This window comes from Fundulus heteroclitus, unplaced genomic scaffold (assembly GCF_011125445.2).
Source record: "Fundulus heteroclitus isolate FHET01 unplaced genomic scaffold, MU-UCD_Fhet_4.1 scaffold_100, whole genome shotgun sequence".
NCBI lineage: Eukaryota > Metazoa > Chordata > Actinopteri > Cyprinodontiformes > Fundulidae > Fundulus > Fundulus heteroclitus.
The window spans coordinates 886182-906692 of record NW_023396466.1 but is presented as its reverse complement, the minus strand read 5'-3'; the positions used below and the strand labels follow the sequence as shown (position 1 = coordinate 906692).

The 20511-nt window shown below is 39.9% G+C and overlaps 1 long non-coding RNA gene across 1 annotated transcript in view; it reads left to right on the top strand.

Annotated features, from left to right (window-relative positions):
• The first annotated feature begins 888 nt into the window (after nt 1–888).
• Nucleotides 889–20511, top strand: part of LOC118558108 — a 69991-nt gene continuing 50368 nt past the window's right edge. Inside the window, exon 1 of the long non-coding RNA XR_004928157.1 lies at nt 889–1114. This is a non-coding gene — a long non-coding RNA (uncharacterized LOC118558108). The remainder of the gene's footprint in view (nt 1115–20511) is intronic.

The following is a 20511-nucleotide window of genomic DNA, read 5'->3' as shown; positions in this document are numbered from 1 at the left end:
CGCAACCAATAATATTTGGATAAACATCTCACAGCAGAATGCAGAGCAGCAATATATTTTTTGAAGCCATCAAGAGACTCCTGGCATATTTCTGGCTGTCTATTAGAGAATAGAAATCCTTTGAACCTTTTAGTTCAAAGGATCTTGAAAAAACTCTATCTATCTATCTATCTATCTATCTATCTATCTATCTATCTATCTATCTATCTATCTATCTATCTATCTATCTATCTATCTATCTATCTATCTATCTATCTATCTATCTATCTATCTATTTATCTATCTATCTATCAAAAACATGAACCTCACATTTGAAGAATAAAACTGGGAGTTTTTATTTCTTATTTTATTTAAAGAATAATACACATTGAGAAATAGTCATGCCCTTCTCAATGATCAATCGAAAAAATCTGTATTGTTTATCCTTCTTTTTTTTAATGCTGACCAGCTGCTTTTCATGAATCGGTGCCATCTCGCGTGAACTGTGGGGCAGAAAAAGGAGCTTGCCCAGGGTGGCATCATGCATGCCATGCCAGCCACTGGTGCTTGCAAAACTTTGGGACTTCTCTGCGGCTTTCTAAGGGACATTAAACCAAAACGAGTGTGTGTCTATGAATGTTTGCATATATGTAATTAAAACCCAATTCTTGTTCATGAAATCAGTCATCCCTATTACCCATCTATCTGTCTATTTAAAAGAATGTTTTATTGCGAGATGTGTTAATGCAGCATTTCATAGAGAATCGCCGACGATTTGTAAACGTAAAAAAAACAAAAACAAAACAAAAAACCGACCCTGTCCGCCAGTCTTCTGAAGCCCCCGCCCCGCCGGTCTGTTGACGGGAACTCCCCCCTAAGTTCCCCGGTTCTCCTCTCACTGCTCATTCTCTCCATGAGCTGTCACACACACACACACATACACACACACACACACACACACACACCGAGACGCTTACACACCAGGAGCCCCTGCGTGTTGGAGCAAACCTCCGCTCCGTCTAGTCTCTCCTCGGCCGCGGAGCCGCAGCTGGTTTGATTTTTGCTTGGCTGCGCGGAGCCTCTCGTCGTGACAAGAGTTTTCGTCTGAAAGAGGAGTGAGCCGCGCGGAAAGAAGGTAAGACGAAGGTGTCAGAGCGAGTGCCGTCCTCAGCTCTCTGTTTTAGGGGAACTTACGTTCTTTCTCGCTGTGTTGTGCGCTGTAGCGACGTCATTGGGGCTTATGAGTCAAATTCCCGGGATAGATTTGGGAGATATTTTGTGTTAACATATTCCGGTCTGCGCGCGCTAAGCGGTACGTGCATGGCGCGCCTGCGCGCGCGCTCGTGCCCTCTCACATCAGGGGGGAACCTCCAGTTGTGCGAGGGGAAGTTGGGACATCTAACGCCAAGGCTCTTACATAGAGGCACCTGAAGAAGGGCTCTAACAACAAGTGGTCTGGCTCTAGGTAATGAGCTCGGACCTTCTGAGGAAAAGTAACTCGATTTTGGAAAAGCAATTCCGTTTAACTGCCTCTGTTGAGTGCAGTTTTACAATCTCTTTCAGTAAATGATCAGAGAAGCTGTTGGCTGCAGTAAGTGTTGGACCGTTACTGGTATCGATGTGTGTTTTAAAGAGTTCTGGTTTTATAACCACAGCAGTCTTCTGTCACACTACTTCCTGCAGTTTAAAGTCCTTTTCAGAAATTGCCAGAGAAGGTGCTGATGTGATTAGGAATTTTCTCCGGGTGTGTCATATAGAGGAAGGCAGGGTTACCCTGACTCGACTCCTCCCTGCACACTGCTGATCAGCTGGCTGACACAAGGCTGCTACAGTGTTACCTGGAAGTAGGGTTGGGCTAGTATGAGATTATCGCCATATGATGACTGTGAGGAAAAATGTCACATCCTCAATGTATCACGATACTGACGGTTTGAAACTCATTAACCCATTGGGACACAAAGTGCTGTATAAAAAAACCCCAATATATTTATATTTACCTATATATATATATATATATATATATATATATATATATATATATAACAATTCCCGCTGTTTTCTCCATTCGGGTATGCCCTCTTTCCCAGCTGCAAGCCCTACTTTAAAGTAGCATTAACATGAAAAGATATAAGCAAAAATTAACATCTTTTAATTGATTATTCAAATAAGAAATGCTTTCATTATTCCTAATGCTGCTAAAATGAGATTACATTTCTCATCATTAGAATTGTAATAATGTTCTGATGTTTATTTACTGGTATCGTAACTGGGATAGAGACACATCAGCAAGAATCTAGCATAAACTACCTATAAGTGCTGAATGTGCAGAATTTTATCACTTTTTGTTGCTCTTCTCTTTATGAAGTAACCCACACAAGTATGTGATATAAGTTGTGTTATGGTCCTGGCTCTCTATTCTCAGATAGGCAGCCTGCAGTCTTAATACCACAGGCGGCTTTTAGATAGAACGCTGCACTTTTAAAACAGAAGCATGAAGCAGAGGAAAGGGTGGTGCTGCTTTTGTTTGCAGAAGCGAAAACTATTTCCAAAAAGCTGAATTTGTCTTTCAGGGAAAGCAAGTTAGAAAAGTGCAGATAGCTCAGCCAGCTGACCAGTAGTACACAAGAGCAGGGGCAGTGCTGGAAAAAAACTCCCTCTACACCAGCATCTTTTCTGGCATTTGATTGAAAGGGCTTAGGACACGGCATGATGGACAATATCGCTGATAACAGGGATGAGCCCTTGCTCACAAGAAAGCCAAATTGGGCTGTTTGGAAATATTTTACACTCAAGCAAAACAAGGAAAGTGGTGCTTGTGGAAACTGGAGGAGCATTATTAATTTAGCGCTATGTTCAGACAACAGTTGCCAAGCTATGAACAGCAGATTCAATCTGCAGCCGACTGTAGGCTGGCTGTCCGAGCAGATTGCCTGACTAAATGACCCGATAATTTAACCTTTTTCATACCTGTGTTACCCCGTAAAGAGGAGAATAGCAAAAAGCAATGATGATCTACACAATAAGCACTTGAAATCTTCCACTAAATTTTATGGATATTTGCTCTGTATTTGTTCAATTTGTTTTTTATGCTTTCATCAAAACCTAAATAAATAGTAATGGACCAGTCCATTGGAAAAAGGTCAGAATTGGCCATTTGTTTCCCCTCATTCGGATCTAAGCGACGATCAACAGCGTCAAAGAGTTAAAATTATATTTCTTACCTATTCAAAATAGTCTCTGTTTAAACATGGCAACCAACAGGATGTTCATCCTTTAAAACCCTTTGTTTAGTTGAGTAACAATCCGATTAAAAAAAAAATAGTAATGCATATCTGGTAAGAGTAGATGCATAAAACAATAGAGGTCTTGTCGTTAGCTGTTTTCCTTTCACACAGCTGGAGGTTCCCCTCTGATGTTATTCAAGCTGTTTTTTTTAGGTGAATAAAAAAAGAAGATAAAATATAGGAATGTATAGTTTTATGTATCTATAAAGTAATTTATTCCCTGCTGGTTTCAAAACTACTACCTCTATTAAAGAACCTGATGCCAAATCTCTCTCTCTCTCTCTCTCTCTCTCTCTCTCTCTCTCTCTCTCTCTCTCTCTCTCTCTCTCTCTCTCTCTCTCTCTCTCTCTCTCTCTCTCTCTCTCTCTCTCTCTCTGTGTCTCTCTCTGTGTCTCTCTCTCTCTCTCTCTCTTTCTTTCTTTCTAGGTCTCAAAACAAGGGGGGAAAATCAGATCAGCTAAATTACCAATAACTAAATGTCACATTTAATGAGAAATAACATTGCTACACAAAGCAGGGGTTAATTTATTTGGTTTTCCTGGAAAGGTCCCATAAAGTTTCTGATATTTACATGATTTATCATAGCATATGAAAATGTAATATGCTAAATTAGTGTGTAGGTTATTTATTTAGAAGCCAAAATAGATTTTAAACACTCTGTAGTTGCATAAATAAAGGACTATGGATATTCTGCAGCACTCTTTGACCTGAAAGGACACAGAAAAGCTTTACCAGAAACAAATTTCATAAATCAAGCAACTATCAGAACATTTTGTGTCTGTGGTAAACAATGCTGTGCTTGCAGTGCAGTGCCATGTATTTGGTTCCTATGTGTCCTTCAGTCAAAGTATAAGGTGAGGGTCTATGTGTGTGTGTGTGTATGTGTGTGTGTGTGTGTGTGTGTGTGAGAGGGTGTGCACGCGCACACACACACTCGTGCATGCATATGTGTACATAGGTGCGCCTGCAGTGTGGCTATACTCTGTCATGTCCTGGGAGGTGGGGGTCAGTCACAGGGTCTCCCCTCTGGAATTCTCCTAGAATAGATGTGGCACACACACACACACACACACACACACACACACACACACACACACACACACACACACACACACACACACACACACACACACACATGCTGAGAGAGCCCTACCACTCCCGCCACGTCCACTCATTCCATCAGTCTTGCTCCTTTTTATGCCAGTCTTATCAATTCATCAGTGCTAATTCAAGCTGCTGTAAAAACTTAACTATTTGACTATATAAACCTGTTTGTCCTTATGTGACCATTGTTGCTTTTTTTTTTTTTTTTTTGGCTTTTTCAGCCTTTGTTTATTACATAAACATTCTATTATGTTCTCCAATGAGTGTCTACCTCTCTTGACAGGGCAATTTAGTGACAACAACTATTTGTTGTGTGTCTCCTCTTCTTCTTGAAGGGTGTCAGAAATGGGTCAGAGAACTGAGACAATACACTTGTGTTTTACTGTTACTCCCCGGCATGTCCAGGGGACTTTTGTGAAGATGATAGATGCCTGAATAAGTGTATGTGTTTGTGTGTGAATGATTGAAAGAGAATGAATTAGAGGGTCTTGCCTGCTGAAACTTGAGCTTATATGGACACAGTGACTTTTGCAGGGCCACAAAGAGTGTTCTTCATGAACTTTAAGGAATCTGGAAGCGTCTGTGGGTTCGTGCAAGCTTGTGTATTGCTTCAGCAAATAGAAGTCTGCTTTCATCTGATATGGACACCCACAAACACTATTGGGATTGTTTTTGCCTTGTGTCTAACTGCTGTAACGATGCAGAGTTAAATTAGTGACTGTCCTCCTGAAAAAAAAAAGACCCCACAAGTTGTTGGATCTTGCATGAAATTACAACTTGCAGTTACTTTGAAGGAATGTGCAGCTTGTGGTTTTGGAAAATAGCTTCATGTGAAATGTCAAAATGGTGTCTGGAGAAAAAGCTGAATTGCACCAGGAGAAAGTTACATTTAAAGTTTAAGCACTATTACTAAAAGTTACTTGTAATTTTCATCTCTGGCTTAATTATTAATTAAGGTTAAATACCGTTAAAAAATATGGTTCAAAGTCTGTGATTTAAAAGCAAATTGGCAAAGTTAAAACATTGGCAATTTAAAAATGAAAAAGAACGCTTACTCTCTGAACTCTTTGAAGGGGGCGGAGCTTGGTGACGGAGTGTTCCTGGGTCGGTGTTTGTGATTGGTTGGGAGGATGTAATGACTGTAATATTAATCTACATGGAATGAAAGAAAAATTAAGGTTATTTTATTGAACTTTTTATTGACTTTTTTTTCTATTATCCACATACATCTATCGATCAATATATATTGTTATTGAATTATTGTCCAGCCCTAGGCTGTAGAGATGAAACATGTAGAGATGTGGTCAATTTCTGATCTCTGGTTTTATAAAGCTTTGATCTCCTGATACCAATGTTAGCTGATTAGATTTTTTTCTTTAACGGTCATGAATTATTTGTATTAGGAACAGCAGTGATGTCACAATGTTTTTGTGTGAGAGAAGAGGTGATGTAAAATAAAGGCTTGCTGTTATTTTAAAACGAATACAACATTATACCAATTTAAGCTGTCTGTATCTTATATTAGCAATTAGCATACATATTCCTGAATAGATTTCCCCGAGAATGTACGCTGCCAACATTTCCAAATCCAGCGTGCTACATTACCCACAGGGTTTGAAAACTCAAGCAGAGCAATTTTGCTGTTGTATGTTCAATCTTCCACTTATGTGCTGAAAATGCTGTTTACTGCCGTATGAACAACAACTATGTAACTGTAGAAAATAGTTTTCTTTTTTAAATTATTCTAAAGGCATGTTACAAAAGCTTGTCAATTGTTGCCTTTGACACACATTGTATTAAAACAGACGAGACAGACCAGAAAACTGGACCTCAGCTATAGATAGTTTATCAGCAGCATCAACACTCCTGAATAGAACGTGTTCTAAAAGGATTGCTGGGCACTAGACATTGGCGTGTTTGGCTGCTGACTAAAAGCTGATAAGAGGATAGAGCAAGTCGCCTCATTGAAAATGTTGAGGTGCACCTATGATACCGGCAATTTGCACTTTCACGCTTCCTCTAAATTAAAACGCCTATTAAAACAGCTAACATTGAGTCTTGTTCCTTTAGTAACGACTTACACACCGAAGAGTATAACGGTTAGCACTAATCAAGAAGGAAATTGTCCAATTCCTGCCCCCAGCCATTTGCTCAATGTCCTTCTTCCATTCATAAATCCAAATTTGCTGAAGTAGAAACTGCATATAGTTAATGAGAATAAAAGTACCCACACAACTTATTGCTAGGCAAAATTTTTAGAGGCCTTGAAGACAAACATTTAGTCCTAAAAGTGCTTTGATACTGCAGCACACTTTTATTTTATTTGGGTCATGCGTCAACATGAGAGTTTAATGTTTTTGGCCAGATGCAGCATGAACCTACCATACCTTACCATTGGCATGAATAAAACTGGCCATTGAAGTGCAGAGAGAATGACTCGGATGCAACACACAATAGCTTTAAACTGTTCAGTTGTCAAATGTGAAAGGTCTTTGAAAATCATCTCAAGAGAAGTTGAGATGATTTCAGGTTTGATGATTGATGTGCTGTTTTATGTTGCTTAAAACCCTTTCACTTGTGTGTCTGGGTTCAAAACATATGCATCAGATGACAAATTACCATTAAAATCTAGAACATATTGGCTTGAGCAACAATGTTGCTTAAGCCAACCACCACCCTGTTTGATTGTAGGTAAGTTCTTTTCGTGAAATGCTGGGTTAGTTTTAAATAGTGTTGCACCGATGCCGATACCAGTATTGGCGGGGCCCCCGATACCGCACTAAAATGGTGGTATCGGTATTGGCGAGTACCAACAAATAGGTCACAGATACCATTTTGATGTTTGTATGTCACTTGAACGCAGCCTTCTCTCTCCCGACACTCACTAGTTCTAATGGATTCACTTTGTATTAGTATTTTTCCTGATTTACAAAGGTAGCAGCTTGACAATGCCATGATGACAATTATTTTATATCCAAGTAGTATGCAGTTCTTCATATATACACACACATCAATTTCAAACAGATGGTATCGGTATCGGCCGATACTGCACAGCCAGGTATCGGGTATCGGGGCCAAAAAATGGCATCGGCGCAACACTAGTTTTAAACCAGATGTAATGGGACACTGACACATTCCATAAAGTTCCACTTTTTTTTTGTCAGTTCTCTGAATATTTCCCCAAAGGTTTTAGAGATCATTAAGATGTTTTTTTGGGGGGAAATGTTAGACTGACCTATATGTTCTTCATGGTTAGCCCTTTCTTTCCCCTTAGAACTGAACCATATTTACTCATTTGTTATTGTTTAGCCATGAACACTGATCTTAACAGTTTGAAGATGTTTTTGGCCACCTAATTGAGTTTTTGATGCACTTTTGGTGGCTAGCCAATCCTGGACGTGTTCACCACTGTTCCATGTTTTTTCATGGTGAGTGTGATGTGTTGCTGTTTGAGATCTTTTGCCTACTTTTGTTGTGAAATAAGTTCTATGTAGTAATTTCTTGATTCTACAGGTTGTAAGGTGGTGCAGTAGTAATCAGGCCTGCTGGTGGCTCAGGAAAATTTAAAATTTAATAGAATTTGGTTGATTACATTTAGTTCATGATTTACCAATGGTGGTAATTCATTCCTCACATAAGGCCAGGTTGGCTTTTTTGCCTTAACAAATAAAATCATCATTTGAGAACAGCATTTAGTTTGATGTCCTGAAACATTTGAGTTTGCCAAATAGGCAAAAAATTAAGAAATTTGGAAGGGGCAAATGCTTTTGCACAGCACTGTTTATGGTTTATTTATTGCGCCTTAGGAAGCAAACACTGCTGTTTGCTTCCTTGGTGAATAAAAGAAGAACCATTTAAAAACTTGACTGATAATTAAAGGCATTATTAGATAAGCTCTCCATGTTTGGACCATTTCAGCAGTCTAAACCTGGTGTCTGATGCCAATGCAGTGGCAATGTAAAGTTGCATGGTAATGATAGTGTGCATATGAATGTGTGAGAAAGCATGAAATCTGTTTTAGTTCCTGTCACGGATTGGCTAATCAATGCTTTCCTGGAATAAAACATGATATCAGGGCATGAGTTGTTACGCTGTGTGTAAACTTGTCCAAAAGCCTCAACCAACAGGGAGAAAAGTAGTAAATTCACTCCCTAAGGCTATGCACTGTGCGTGTACCCCTCCCTTCACTGATCAGTGGCAGCTGTGGCTTTTAGTATTGGTAAAGGTTTCGGTTTGCATGTCCTTTGTTTTAAATTCCAAGTATTGCTCCAGTTATAAGCGTTATTCCAGTGTTGTAGTCGATTCTCTGCTTGAGAAGATTGTCTGTGGGTGGATGGGTGGGTGGATGGGCATCAGAGTGGGAGTTCATTACAGAGCAGTATAAATCTGAGCCACGGTTTCCTTGCATTTCCTCAAGCATGTGAGTCTTTTCACAGGTGCTTGTGGCTCCAAGCTTTTAGTTTGTCAGAGTGTGTGTGTGTGTGTGTGTGTGTTGCCATCCAGTCGTAGCTGACACCAAGTTGGATTTCATCCCTTTCAAACATAGGTGGAAAGGGACTGTATAACTGCCTCAAGCAAATATTCTATTCGAAAACACTGGCAGCAATCGCTGTGGTTGTTGCGGTTCTGTGCTGACGGATGGCGATTTGGTCTGTGGGTTGAGTCACAAATCGCAGACCAACAGAAACCTGTTCAAAAATAGGTGCAACATTTGTAGATATGTAACATAGCATGAGGTGTGTAATAGTGGGCAGCATTTATGTTCAATTCAATTAAATAAAACTTTATTTGTTCCCAAAGGGCAATTCAAGGGAACAGTGAAGTAAGCATGATCATTGACATGTTAAAACCTTAAAATGTAATCAAAAGCTAAAAATATAAAACAAATGTTAGAGATGTAGTAATAACTCACAGGATGATGCAGCATACGGGGTTCACAATAACACAGCAGGACCTCATTTGTGCTAAATCTTTAGGGCAACTAGGAATCACATTTTTGTTGTTGTTTTGACACACACACACACAAAAAAAAAAAAGAATTCAGACATCTCAAACTGTGTTTTTAAGAATCTTCAACCAGTGTACAATAACTTCGCCCAGGTTTAAGAAGCTTATGTACTGAAGTTTTCATGGTTGTATCAAACTTAGGCTATCCCATTGCCACAAAGCCATTAAAAATGCCCTTTTTGTGTTTTTACAAACAGAATAAAGGATTTATAAATCCCAAACATTGTTTTCAAGAATCTCTGTTTACTGCAGAATAATCCTCTTCAGGTTTGGTCTGTCAAGGTATTTTAGATTTTACAAGGAAGGTCAATACAGACCAGACTAATAAAAAACTTTAAATTACCACTGAAAACTTTGAAGCACATACAAACTTATTAATTTTTAGCATCTAACTATTATTAAATCTTGTCTGTCACTCTATTGTTGCCTTCTTTTTTACTGAGCACTCAAAACGCAGCCGCATAAACAATTTAAAAGAGGTGGGAGTGTTCATGTTTACTTTTTCAGCAGAACAGGACAACTCAACAACTACTATCCTTTCCTACGTCAAAATAAGTGTCTCAAACAGCTTCTTGCAGTCATTAAAGCACGTTCAACTACTGGAACAGTATGAAAGTGTATACATTTATACTGTTTTGAAATGCTTTAAATCTTTTGTAAACCTGAAAAGCACCATGGTGTGGGGTGTTTTTCAGTAGGAGGGACTGGTGCACTTCACAAAATAGATTACATCATGAGGAAAACTAAATTATAGGGAACTATTAAAGCAGAATCACAAGGCATCAGTCAGGTGGTTAAAGCTTTTGTTCAAATAGTTCTCCCAAATTCACTCTATCACCGCTAAATTAGTTGTGAATTACGAGTTACGAATGAGCCCAAATCTGTAGCAAACTGTTGTGAGAAGCTGGAGGATGGATACCAAAAGTGTTTGACTCAAGTTATGCAGTTTAAAAGGTAGTTTAATTACGTGCTAATTAAGATGTAGGTAAACTTCTGAACTTCAAAAGACATTAAAAAAATGTATTTCACTCATTATTCTTATATTTAGCAAATATAAATAATTCGGTAACCTTAACAGATCTGAAACAGAACAACTTGTCTGATTTACTGGTGGACAGTTTGAGCAAAAACAGTATCTTTTTATACAGTGTATGCAAATATTTGGTTTTAAATATATGTCAGAATTAAATGGAGAAAATAAAATGCTGGTACAGGATTGGGTTGAAAACAAATGAAAATACAGCCTGTAATTAAAGAAAAAGACCCTGAAAGAATGGAGAAATATTGCAAAGGGCAGTTTAGAAGATTACAAGAGAGTCTGTCCACTTGGAAGTGAGTTACAGAGGAACGAGATCTTTGCATGGCAAGGTACATTCATGTGTTGCAGTGTTTAGCGAACCTGTGAAGCCGTCATCTTCACAGATGTGTGACATAATAGAAGTGCAGCCAATAAAACTGAGTTACATAATAGCAAAGTAACAGAGGTGTAACGGACACACACACACACACACACACACCATTTTCAGTCTGGAAACCCCCTCACATTTAGAAAACTGTCTTCTATGTAAGGAGTAGGGAGTGCAAACACAACTTTTAATCTTCGCGTAACCTCAAGTTTGCATAATTATTCTCAAATTATGTGTTATCATCCTGCTGTATGCCTGGATGTGGGTGTATTTGTTGATGGGTGTGGTGCCTCTGCTTTTCCAACTAACATTAGGATGCCGACCAGACCATGGACTGACTGGGCTTCTCGCATATTTTTGCTTCCTAATTGATTCAGTGTGTGATTAATGGGGAAAAACAGTTTCTTTTTAAAGTAGCCACCTACACAAAGGTTGATAGAATTGAACGGTTTCTTGGGGGTTATTAATATATCTACATGGCTTTGTAAATGGGATAGTACCCACTTTTTCTCATTTTCTCACATTACAAGAACATACTTCATTGTATTTTAATGAGTTGTTTCGTGATAATCAAAAACAAAGTAGCGTATAGTTGTAAAGAGGTCAGAAAATGTTTATGGATTTGTACTCAGTCAGTACACCCTGGATCAAGACATTTCTTTGCAAAAGCTTACTCAGAATGATCAAAGGGCATCTGAAAAAAGCATTTTCTTTAACCTTGCCACTCGTTCCTAATTAGATTTAGGTCTGGGCTTTGACTAGATAATTCTGACACATGAATATGGAGTATTGCTCTGGGTTTAGCTCAGCAGCATCTTCTGCGTCGACTGAAACCAGCTTCCCTGTCTCTGCTGCAGAGAGGCAGCTCCACAGCACGGTCACCATCATGTCACCGTGTGGGCGGCGCATGTAGCGATCATGTAGGCCGAAAAGTTCAACTGTGGTTTCATCTGACCTGATCACCTTCTTCCACATGTTGGCTGTGTCGTCCACACGGCTTATGGGAAACTGCAAAAGGATTTTTTTTTATGGCGTCTCTTAAACAATACCTTTCTTCTTGAGACTCTTCCAAAAAGGCCAGATTTGTGGACTGCATAACTAGTAGTGTAGTAAATCACTTCTGAATATACTTTGATTTGTTTACGGAGTGAAGGTTTCAAATGTTGAGTGTTATAAGTTTTAAATTTAAAGACTGTCACCTTATGTCCTGTTCTGATTTTGATGACAAATTATCAAGCAAAGTATATAATACCAAATATGACGGATATTTAACTACAGTCAGTTCTTTTGCAATGTGATTTGAATCTGATGGCAAGAAAAATAAAATCAATGAAATAGCTAGTTTTGGTGTCGCATAGCTGGTGCCTGTTCTAATCCACGCCAAACAACAGCAAGTGGATGAGATCCAAGTCGTTGTCAAAAATAAAGTCCAAAACTAAGTTCTGAAATCGAAAGCAACAGTGTTTGCCACTGAACCCAACCCACAATAGAGTGATTCATGCATGAGTGAGTGGGAGGTGGACTGTGCCCAGTGGCCTCTCCTCTCCACCTCTAAGCACTCTGAGATCCACCCTGGGAAAAACACGGAACTAGGGGAGATTTAAAAGAAGGAGGAAGATTGTCAAGACGGGGGAGGATATTTAATTCACAAAAAAATCCCAACAGCCCTCTTGCTGCTCATTGACTGGTTCCTTTGTGGCTGCAGTGAGACGTGCTGATTGGCTGCTTGGGCCTGAATGTCAGTGCTTCTCAACTGTGGACCCTGGAATGTGTGTGTGTGTGTGTGTGTGTGTGTGTGTGTGTGTGTGTGTGTGTGTGTGTGTGTGTGTGTGTGTGTGATGAGTTAATAGCTATCCATTGAGTGCTTGATTGTGTCCCGCTGTCAACACTGGCTCTCTTTGTTCAGACTTTCACAAATACCCACATGTACACATGCATCTGAATAAGAAAAAGGCATTCCTCCAGTGGCAGGGAACTTGCCAAGATAAAAAAAAAAAAAGGAGAAAAGGGGGAAAGAAATACCAGCACCATTCATGGTCTTCGGGGGCAATGTGGTTCCTCCTATCCCCGGTTTTAGACATGAATCAGTCTGAGGCTAAAAATGTTTTAATGCTGCATTTTATAATTCTACTCCTTCTGCTCCTTTCATCGTTTTTTCTTTTTTCTTTTTTTTTTCTGTGGCGGTGGACTCAGTTGAACCCTGCCCGGCATAAAAATGAGTCAAATTGAATTTGCAAGAACATAGAGCTAGAGTTCGCCTGTGGTTCTGCAAGGATCTCTCAGTTTCTGCAAGTCAAGACTCGGCTTGATGAAGTGTCTGGAAAGCACATGGATGGGATCTTGACAACCCAAACGACGCCGCGGCACAGTTGTTGCTACCGTCCAGCCTCGCAAAAGTTTTAGCATTCATTAAAGCAAAATACAATGTATTTTATCGGAATTTCAGATGATAGACCAACAAACTGCAAGTATACTCAGACCCCTACACTTTAATACCCCTAAGTAAAACCCATTGCGATCCTATTGTGTAATTTACTTTCAGTATAAAATGGCTGGTAAGAGTTTCAGAGATAACACTGGTGAGCAAACAACAGGAAGACCAAGGAACACAGGGACATCACAGGGATGAAGTTTATAAATGAAGTTGTACATAATTTTATCCATGTGTTAGATATCCCAACATCCCAAGCTTTGAACATCTCACTGAGGACAACGTCACTGCAAACCTGCCAAGACTCGCTATCTATCTTAACCGACAGGCCAGAAAGGAAGCATTAATTGCCCCGAATATATCATTCACAAAGGGAAACATACTGTGTAGTGGTAGCATCATGCTGTGGGGATGCTTTTCTTCAGCAGGCTCAGGGAAAGCTGTTCAGCATTGATGGACTCAACTGAATACAGGCCCTTCTGCTACTGGATGCATTCAGTTCTCTTTGATTTGATTGAAACGGCAGAAACACCTGAATAGGGTTCCTAAAGATTGTACTAAGGGTTGGAAATCTCTATTTTTATCTAACGTCCCGGCTGAAGAGTCCTCCTGAAATGTTATTTCCACTTTTGCGTGATTGTGGCTCAGGTTCACTTTCTTTTAAAATGTAAAAATACCGCGGGTGTCAGTTTTATAGGTTAGGTCATCTTGCTTGTCGAGGTGCCGGCCAAGTAGAGGATACTTTTCATGAGAGGTCATGAGATGAATCCAAAAGGCTTGACATCATCGGCTGGCAGCGGGGGCGCCTTTGGCCGCTCTGCACGCGGGATGTTAGGGCCTGCAGCATCCATAACTGAACAACGTATCAGCTAACGACATGTCTGGGGTGCATGATTGCTTTTTATTGGTTAGTGCGGGCAGACCATGCGTCTCACCAGTCGACCACAGTTCGAGGAAGACCGGGGTAAAGGATGGAAAATTGTTAGACTGAGCTAGAAGAAACATAAAGGAAAGGCAGCGCTGCTGTGTGCTGCAGTAAAATGCAAGAAATTTGGTCCAAATGGGTTTAGCTCTTTTTAGGGAAACAAGGAAATAGTCTTCGCCTCTTGTTTGTTGTGCCAGTCTGCACATCAGGGCAGAGTAAAGCTATCGCAGAGCTGTTGGTAAGTCACCATGCGAGTTTGGAGGAAAGGAAGGAGGAGGGGGGGGGGGGCAGCAGTCATTCTCTAGGGGAGGAAAATGACCTAGTTGTACCAGTTTGCCCTTACTTGCTTTCCCCCTCTACGTTTAATCTAAATCCATTTAAGGAGCTTCATTGGCCAGATAAGATTGCTCTGACACCGCCGAGGCTACAAGTGCGTCTCTTCCTCGTTCTGGATGGAAGGAGCCGGAAGTGGGTTGGTGTTTGCGAGAGGAATGACAGCCCTTTTATCTCGGTCGCTAAACACGGGCTAAGGGAGGCCCTTCATTGTTTGCTCTGGAGCTCGTGCACACTTAAAGGACAGCGTAGCGCAACCGCCGGAGCCAGCGGTGCGCACTGATATTCAGCCCCAAAAAACAAGGTCACGTATGCAGAGGAACACGTAGACAGACACATAAGCGGACGCGCTGTGCCAGGCTGTGGTTGGACAAAGCAGTGGTGTGTGTGTTTATATGTGTGTGTGTGGTGGATTGTTGGCAGGCAGTGTACGATGAACTGGTCAGGACCCAGCACACTCCAGCTTCCCTCATGCCTTCCAGTCTGACCACTAGTGGCTGTGCGTGTGTGTGAACTGCAGCACAACTTAATGCTCTGACCCGGCTAGATTCTCTTCTTTCCCTGTGGAGAAAACCATTTGGATCGTTTTGATGACAGAATATGTTTTGAATATGATCGGTGTTTACAGTCCCAGATCTATTTACTAGCTCCCCTGGTAAAGATGTGTAAAAAGCCTTTTTTTTTTAAATTGAAGTAGCAGGATACTACCTTTAATTTTCATTAATTTATTCAATACTGGAAAAAAAATCCCATTTAAACAGAAATGACAAAATCTCAAAAATATCACTTCATAGTTTTTTGATACAGGTTAGGTCTGGGGATTGTTAATGCCATGAAAGAAGGTTGACTTTTTGTCCAATGAGCTATTTCTGTGTTATATTGGAAATCTAATATTTCAAAGAGTTCATGATGTCATGAACTAACAACACCTGGCCATTTTCACACAGACCACCTACCTACCTGGAGAGTTTGTTGCAAAAAAGCCTGATCTTTAGATACATTCACCTCAAGACAAAGTGACCCCAAATTTGACTTTTTTTTATATGCAATTGACCCATATTTGATATTTGTTTGACAGTCCTATGAGCACAATTTTTTTTTTTTAAATTAGACCCAGGCCACTTTAATATGTAGTCCTAAATTATATATGATGGCTTTTAGAGTGACCTCATTTCTCCAGCTGTATGATGAAAAGCATGTCCATAATGGACGAAACAAGAATGGCAGATGTTATGAGTGCTGCTTTATTTCATAACGACACCCCATTGCTCAGAGCTGCAACTTGCAGCTGCGACTGTTTATTCACACTCCAGGCCGGCAACAGGACTTCCACGTGTGTAAAGCTTGAGGAGGTAACATTGACATGCTACTTCCTCTTCCTAGACTTGACCTTCAAAATAAAGGTCTTACCACTGATGGAGCAGGTTAATGTGTCAACTGTGGAATGTGACGTCACATTTTCATCTACATGTGAGGGTCACGTCAGGGCTGTAGGCTGCTCACACTGGAGTCTGACTGATTGATTAAAATTACAACAGGAAAAGCCACGCAAAAATAAATACATAAATAATAATTGGGCATGAAGACCTACATGCAGGCTTAGTGTCATTTGACCTAAGCAGTATAAATCCCAGAAGGGTTTAAAAACTCTTCTGGGATTTGTAGGTAGCATATGATGTTTGTTATGGAGCAGTTGTCTTGCTGGAAGTTCTCCAACCTTGAGCTTTCGAGACTTTTTTTTAACTTTCTCCACTATCCTGCCAATCACCGTAAGTGGTGACAAAACAAATATGGGTTCTCATCCAGCATAGTGGTGAGAGACCAAAAATGTATTCAGAGAAGCTCTGATCAACTTAAAAAAGTACAATAATAATAATAATAATAATAATAATAATAATAATAATAATAATAATAATAATAATAATAATAATATAATAATAATAATAAAAGATCTTCAGTTACATTAATTTTATCGAGATTGTTTGGAGCAACCAAAAAAGTGCAATCAAATCGGATTTTATTGGTTTAATTATTTCTTAACTTTGGATTCTATTGATTAGAGGTGCTCAAAGTAAAGGTTATAATCTCTCTTTTTTTTTTTTTTTTTACATTTTGTGCAGTGGGGTTATCCTACTGCAATAAAAGATGAATTTGCTTTAAGCCTTTTATTTATTTTTCTAGAGTCTCTATCGTCTAGAGTCCCAAGAATATTAAGTCAACAATCAGAAAGCTATCTTGAATATAGTTTTATTTAGGAACATGGTATACATGTGCAGAGAATCTGGCATCCTAGAATATTGCAGACAATTAATTCTAGCATTTGCAATGGCACTTGCAGAATGGGTTCTTGTTGGTCCTTTTTACAGGTAAACATGATCAAAATTACTTGGGGAAAAAACAAACAAAACAAATGGTACAGTTTCAACAGATTTTAATTACTTTCTTAACTTTATGTCTTATAAGGTCCAATTTAAGATGTTGTTTTGGCTATGATGTCCGTATTTCTTTACTTTTTCTATGGGGGTAAAAAGGACCACCATAGGTATTTCGTAAAGAGGCAAATTTTTATTATTTCATTCAGTCCCATCTTTCTTTGATGTTGCCTCATTAGGGGTCCTCTGCTCAGCCAAGTAGACCTAATCCAAATTATCTTTATCCCTGCAAAGGGTAATTTGAGCTTGAGTGAACATGACTTTGTTACCAGCACTTCCTTTTCTAAGCTTTTCATCAAATCTGTTATTTTAACAGGAGGATCAGAGGAGTTATACCCCAAAATTAATTTTCTCCCTAACATTTTTCACATATAACTAATAAATCAGAATGCCATTGAATCTGGAATTAATTTCAGTAATTCAATATTAAAATTGGAACTTTTTTTTAGGTTTTTACGGCACGGTGTGTATTTAGTTTTGATCCTATGGCTGACTCAGTTTCTAAGAAAATTTTAATATCGCAGAAGACGGATTAAAAAAAGTTTTTTTAAATACAGATATGTTAGCCTACTGTAAAGTGTGTCCAAGAACTGTGAGTCATCTGCTCTTAACACTTGGTTGGGGCTCCTTATGTGTGAATTAAAGCAGCGCTGCCCTGCTGAGGTTTAATGGAGGCACAGGTTGCTTTAATAGCGGCCATCAGCTTACCTGTTTTGTTGTCGCTCGCCTTCTGCTTGACAATACTCCAGAGAGTCTCTGTTGGGTTTATTTCAGTTTTCTGGCCATTCAAGCCCAGTGACACCATGGTCATGAGAGCAGGCGCTGGTAATTTTGGCAGTGTGGGCTATTACCAAGTCCTGCTGGAAAGTGAAATCTGCATCCCAGAGAAGCTTGCCAACAGAAGGAAGCATGAAATGCTTTTTGCGCTGACTTTGGTCGTGATAAAACCAAGTGGACCCCATATCATCCACATAACTGCGGAAGCTTTACAACAGACCTCTAGCAACGTGGTTTCTGCGCCTCTCCTCTTCCGTCAGCCTCTGGTACCTTGATTTCTGAATAGACTGAAAAAAAATTACCTCATCTAAAAAGAGGCATTTGGACCTCTGAGCAGCAATCTTTAGTCCTTTTTCTTCTTGGCCCAAAAACCTTCTCTAATTCAGGAGATGCTATGAAGCCACTGGTTGTAGCCCATGTCCAGGATACCTCTGTCTGTGGTGAGCTCTGGTGCCTTTCTGCTAGTCTTGCCTATGATTGTGTACTGGCCATAGCATGGTCTTGTTCTATGTAATAGATGAATTGTCTGAGAAGCAGAATTTGGGGTTTTCATTTGCTATAAGCTATAATCATCAATATTAAAGCTAGGGTCGGCGATTTTTCCAGAAGTTTCCCCAAGTCCCTTTTCGAATAACTCCACATGCGCAAAAGCGGCTTACCCTTCTGACCGAAGGGCATGGATTACTGAAATAAATGCTTTAAAGACCTCACTATCACCGCGTTATTGCAACCTGTAGGGTTGCCAGAAAGAAGTCTCTACATTTGTTTTTCTATTTCAATTTGTTTGCTTGCTCTTCATTTGTGGTGGTGAGTTTTATGAATATTTACCCTAACTAAGATTATAGGTTCCTGCAGCTTGAATGGATGCCAAAAACTTTCAGCCTGTCCTCAGAGCGCTGTGCAGCCTTGAGGTGCTGCTAACCTTTTAGCTAAAGGGGAACAGTGAAGGCAGACTGAACACATTTTTAATCATTTTCTCAGAAATAATTCATCTTGGGTTGTGTTGTCCACAAAGACTATAGGTTCACATTCTGAAATCATATGCCATGGTTATTAGTTTCTGTGGAGGCTAGTTATTTTAGAGATGCAAGTGTAAACTTTGACAACCCTGGTGGAGTTCTTTGAAGATTCGGTTGCTGCATAAATGTCACATATTGCAAGCGAGCTCGTCTCCCCTTTCTAAAGCAAATATAAAAGTTTCAAGATAAAAAAAAAAAAGACAAAAAAACAATAGAACAAAGAGACGAAAGCCCCAGCGGACGACTGAGGATGCCAAAGGCGAGACCTTTTCCTTATTTTGATCATGAAGTTTCCATATGCGTGTGGGTGTCTAAGGGGCTTCTGGACAATATGCCAGCGCTTCCTATGATTGTCGGTGCTATGTCCCAGCGGTTGCCATGGTTACAGACATTGCTGGATCCCCCAGACATGCACAGACAGCAGATAGATAAAGGTAACTTGAGCTGGTAGTTAAAGCAGAGTCACGCAGCCTGCTGAGAACTGTGAAAATCCTCAAACAAGGCTTTTTCTCCCATATTTTCTCCTCTTCTGGGACATCAGAGACATCGTTCTGTCTTTGCTCGAGTGTGAGCCTTCTGGGAATAGTTCTGAGGTTACATTGTGTAGTAGCGATCAGAAAGATCTTGCCATTTTAACCTTGAGTAATCAAAAACCAGAAATGTCACGCTCTCTGCATGTGAAAGCTTAGATACAAAAATGTCCACTGACATATCGGATCATTTCTTGTGGGAAGGACGATAACAATTTGTTTCTTTTTTGTTTCCTGCCACGTGTTTTTCCCTGAGATCCAGGAATCCTGGTTGTTTACTTGCCTCCAGCTGTTTTGAATGAGATATAGTCAGGTTTATAGTGACATTTTAAGAATTTAGAGTATGAGAATCTAAATTCTCCCATTTTTATATCTTCTCACTCCTTTTATTTTATTTATTTTGAAGCAGGCTGAAACATATGACCAGCATCTCATTTTAACAGAGTTTCACTTTGTTGCCCTTTCTTCTCCACTGTTCCTTTAAAAAGAGATCACTTTTCCATTACAAAATAACTCAAGCTCAGTCAGATAAGCAGTCTGTGCAACTGAGCACTAATTTAAAAGCCTTGCCAAAAGCTTCTTAATTGAATTCAGGTCTGGACGTTGATTGGCCCATTTTAATACATTAGAATACTTTTAACCCAATCATCCTCTTGTGGCACTTGATGTATGTTTAATGCAGTTACCCTGCTTTATAGGCCTGTAATTAGCTCCACTCCCCTTCCCATCAAATCTGGCCAGCTTCCCTGTCCCTCTTTCCGACTCCTCCAGAGTTACCTCGGGCATCTTGGCAGCCATATTGGCGTGTTTGGTGGTCTTCTTGATGCAGTTGTTTACAAATGTTCTCAGGTGGTCTCTATGTACTAATTACTGGACTTCTGTAGGCAGTTCTTTGTGCTGTATTTCATTTACAGGTATCAGACTAATGGGGGCGGAATGAAAATCCAAGCCACCATTTTCACAAATGTGAAAGTCCTTCTACAATTGTGCAACTATTTCTGTTTCTAGAACGTCAAACCCCAATACGATATGTTGGAGTATGCGGTTGTATCATCACAAAATGTGAAAAATCTTGAAGTGCCTGGCTAGTTTTGCAAGGCACTGCCTTTCTCCTTATTTGTTTTCCAATCTGCTCAGACAACCCTGACAGCAGATTTTTTCTTTGTTTTCCAATACATCCTCTTTCTTTGCCTCCTCATCTGGCCAGGTTCGAGGCCCCTCGGGGGGTGGGGGGGGATGTGATCCAAACTCTGCAGTAACTACAGGTACGTGTGTTTGTGTGCA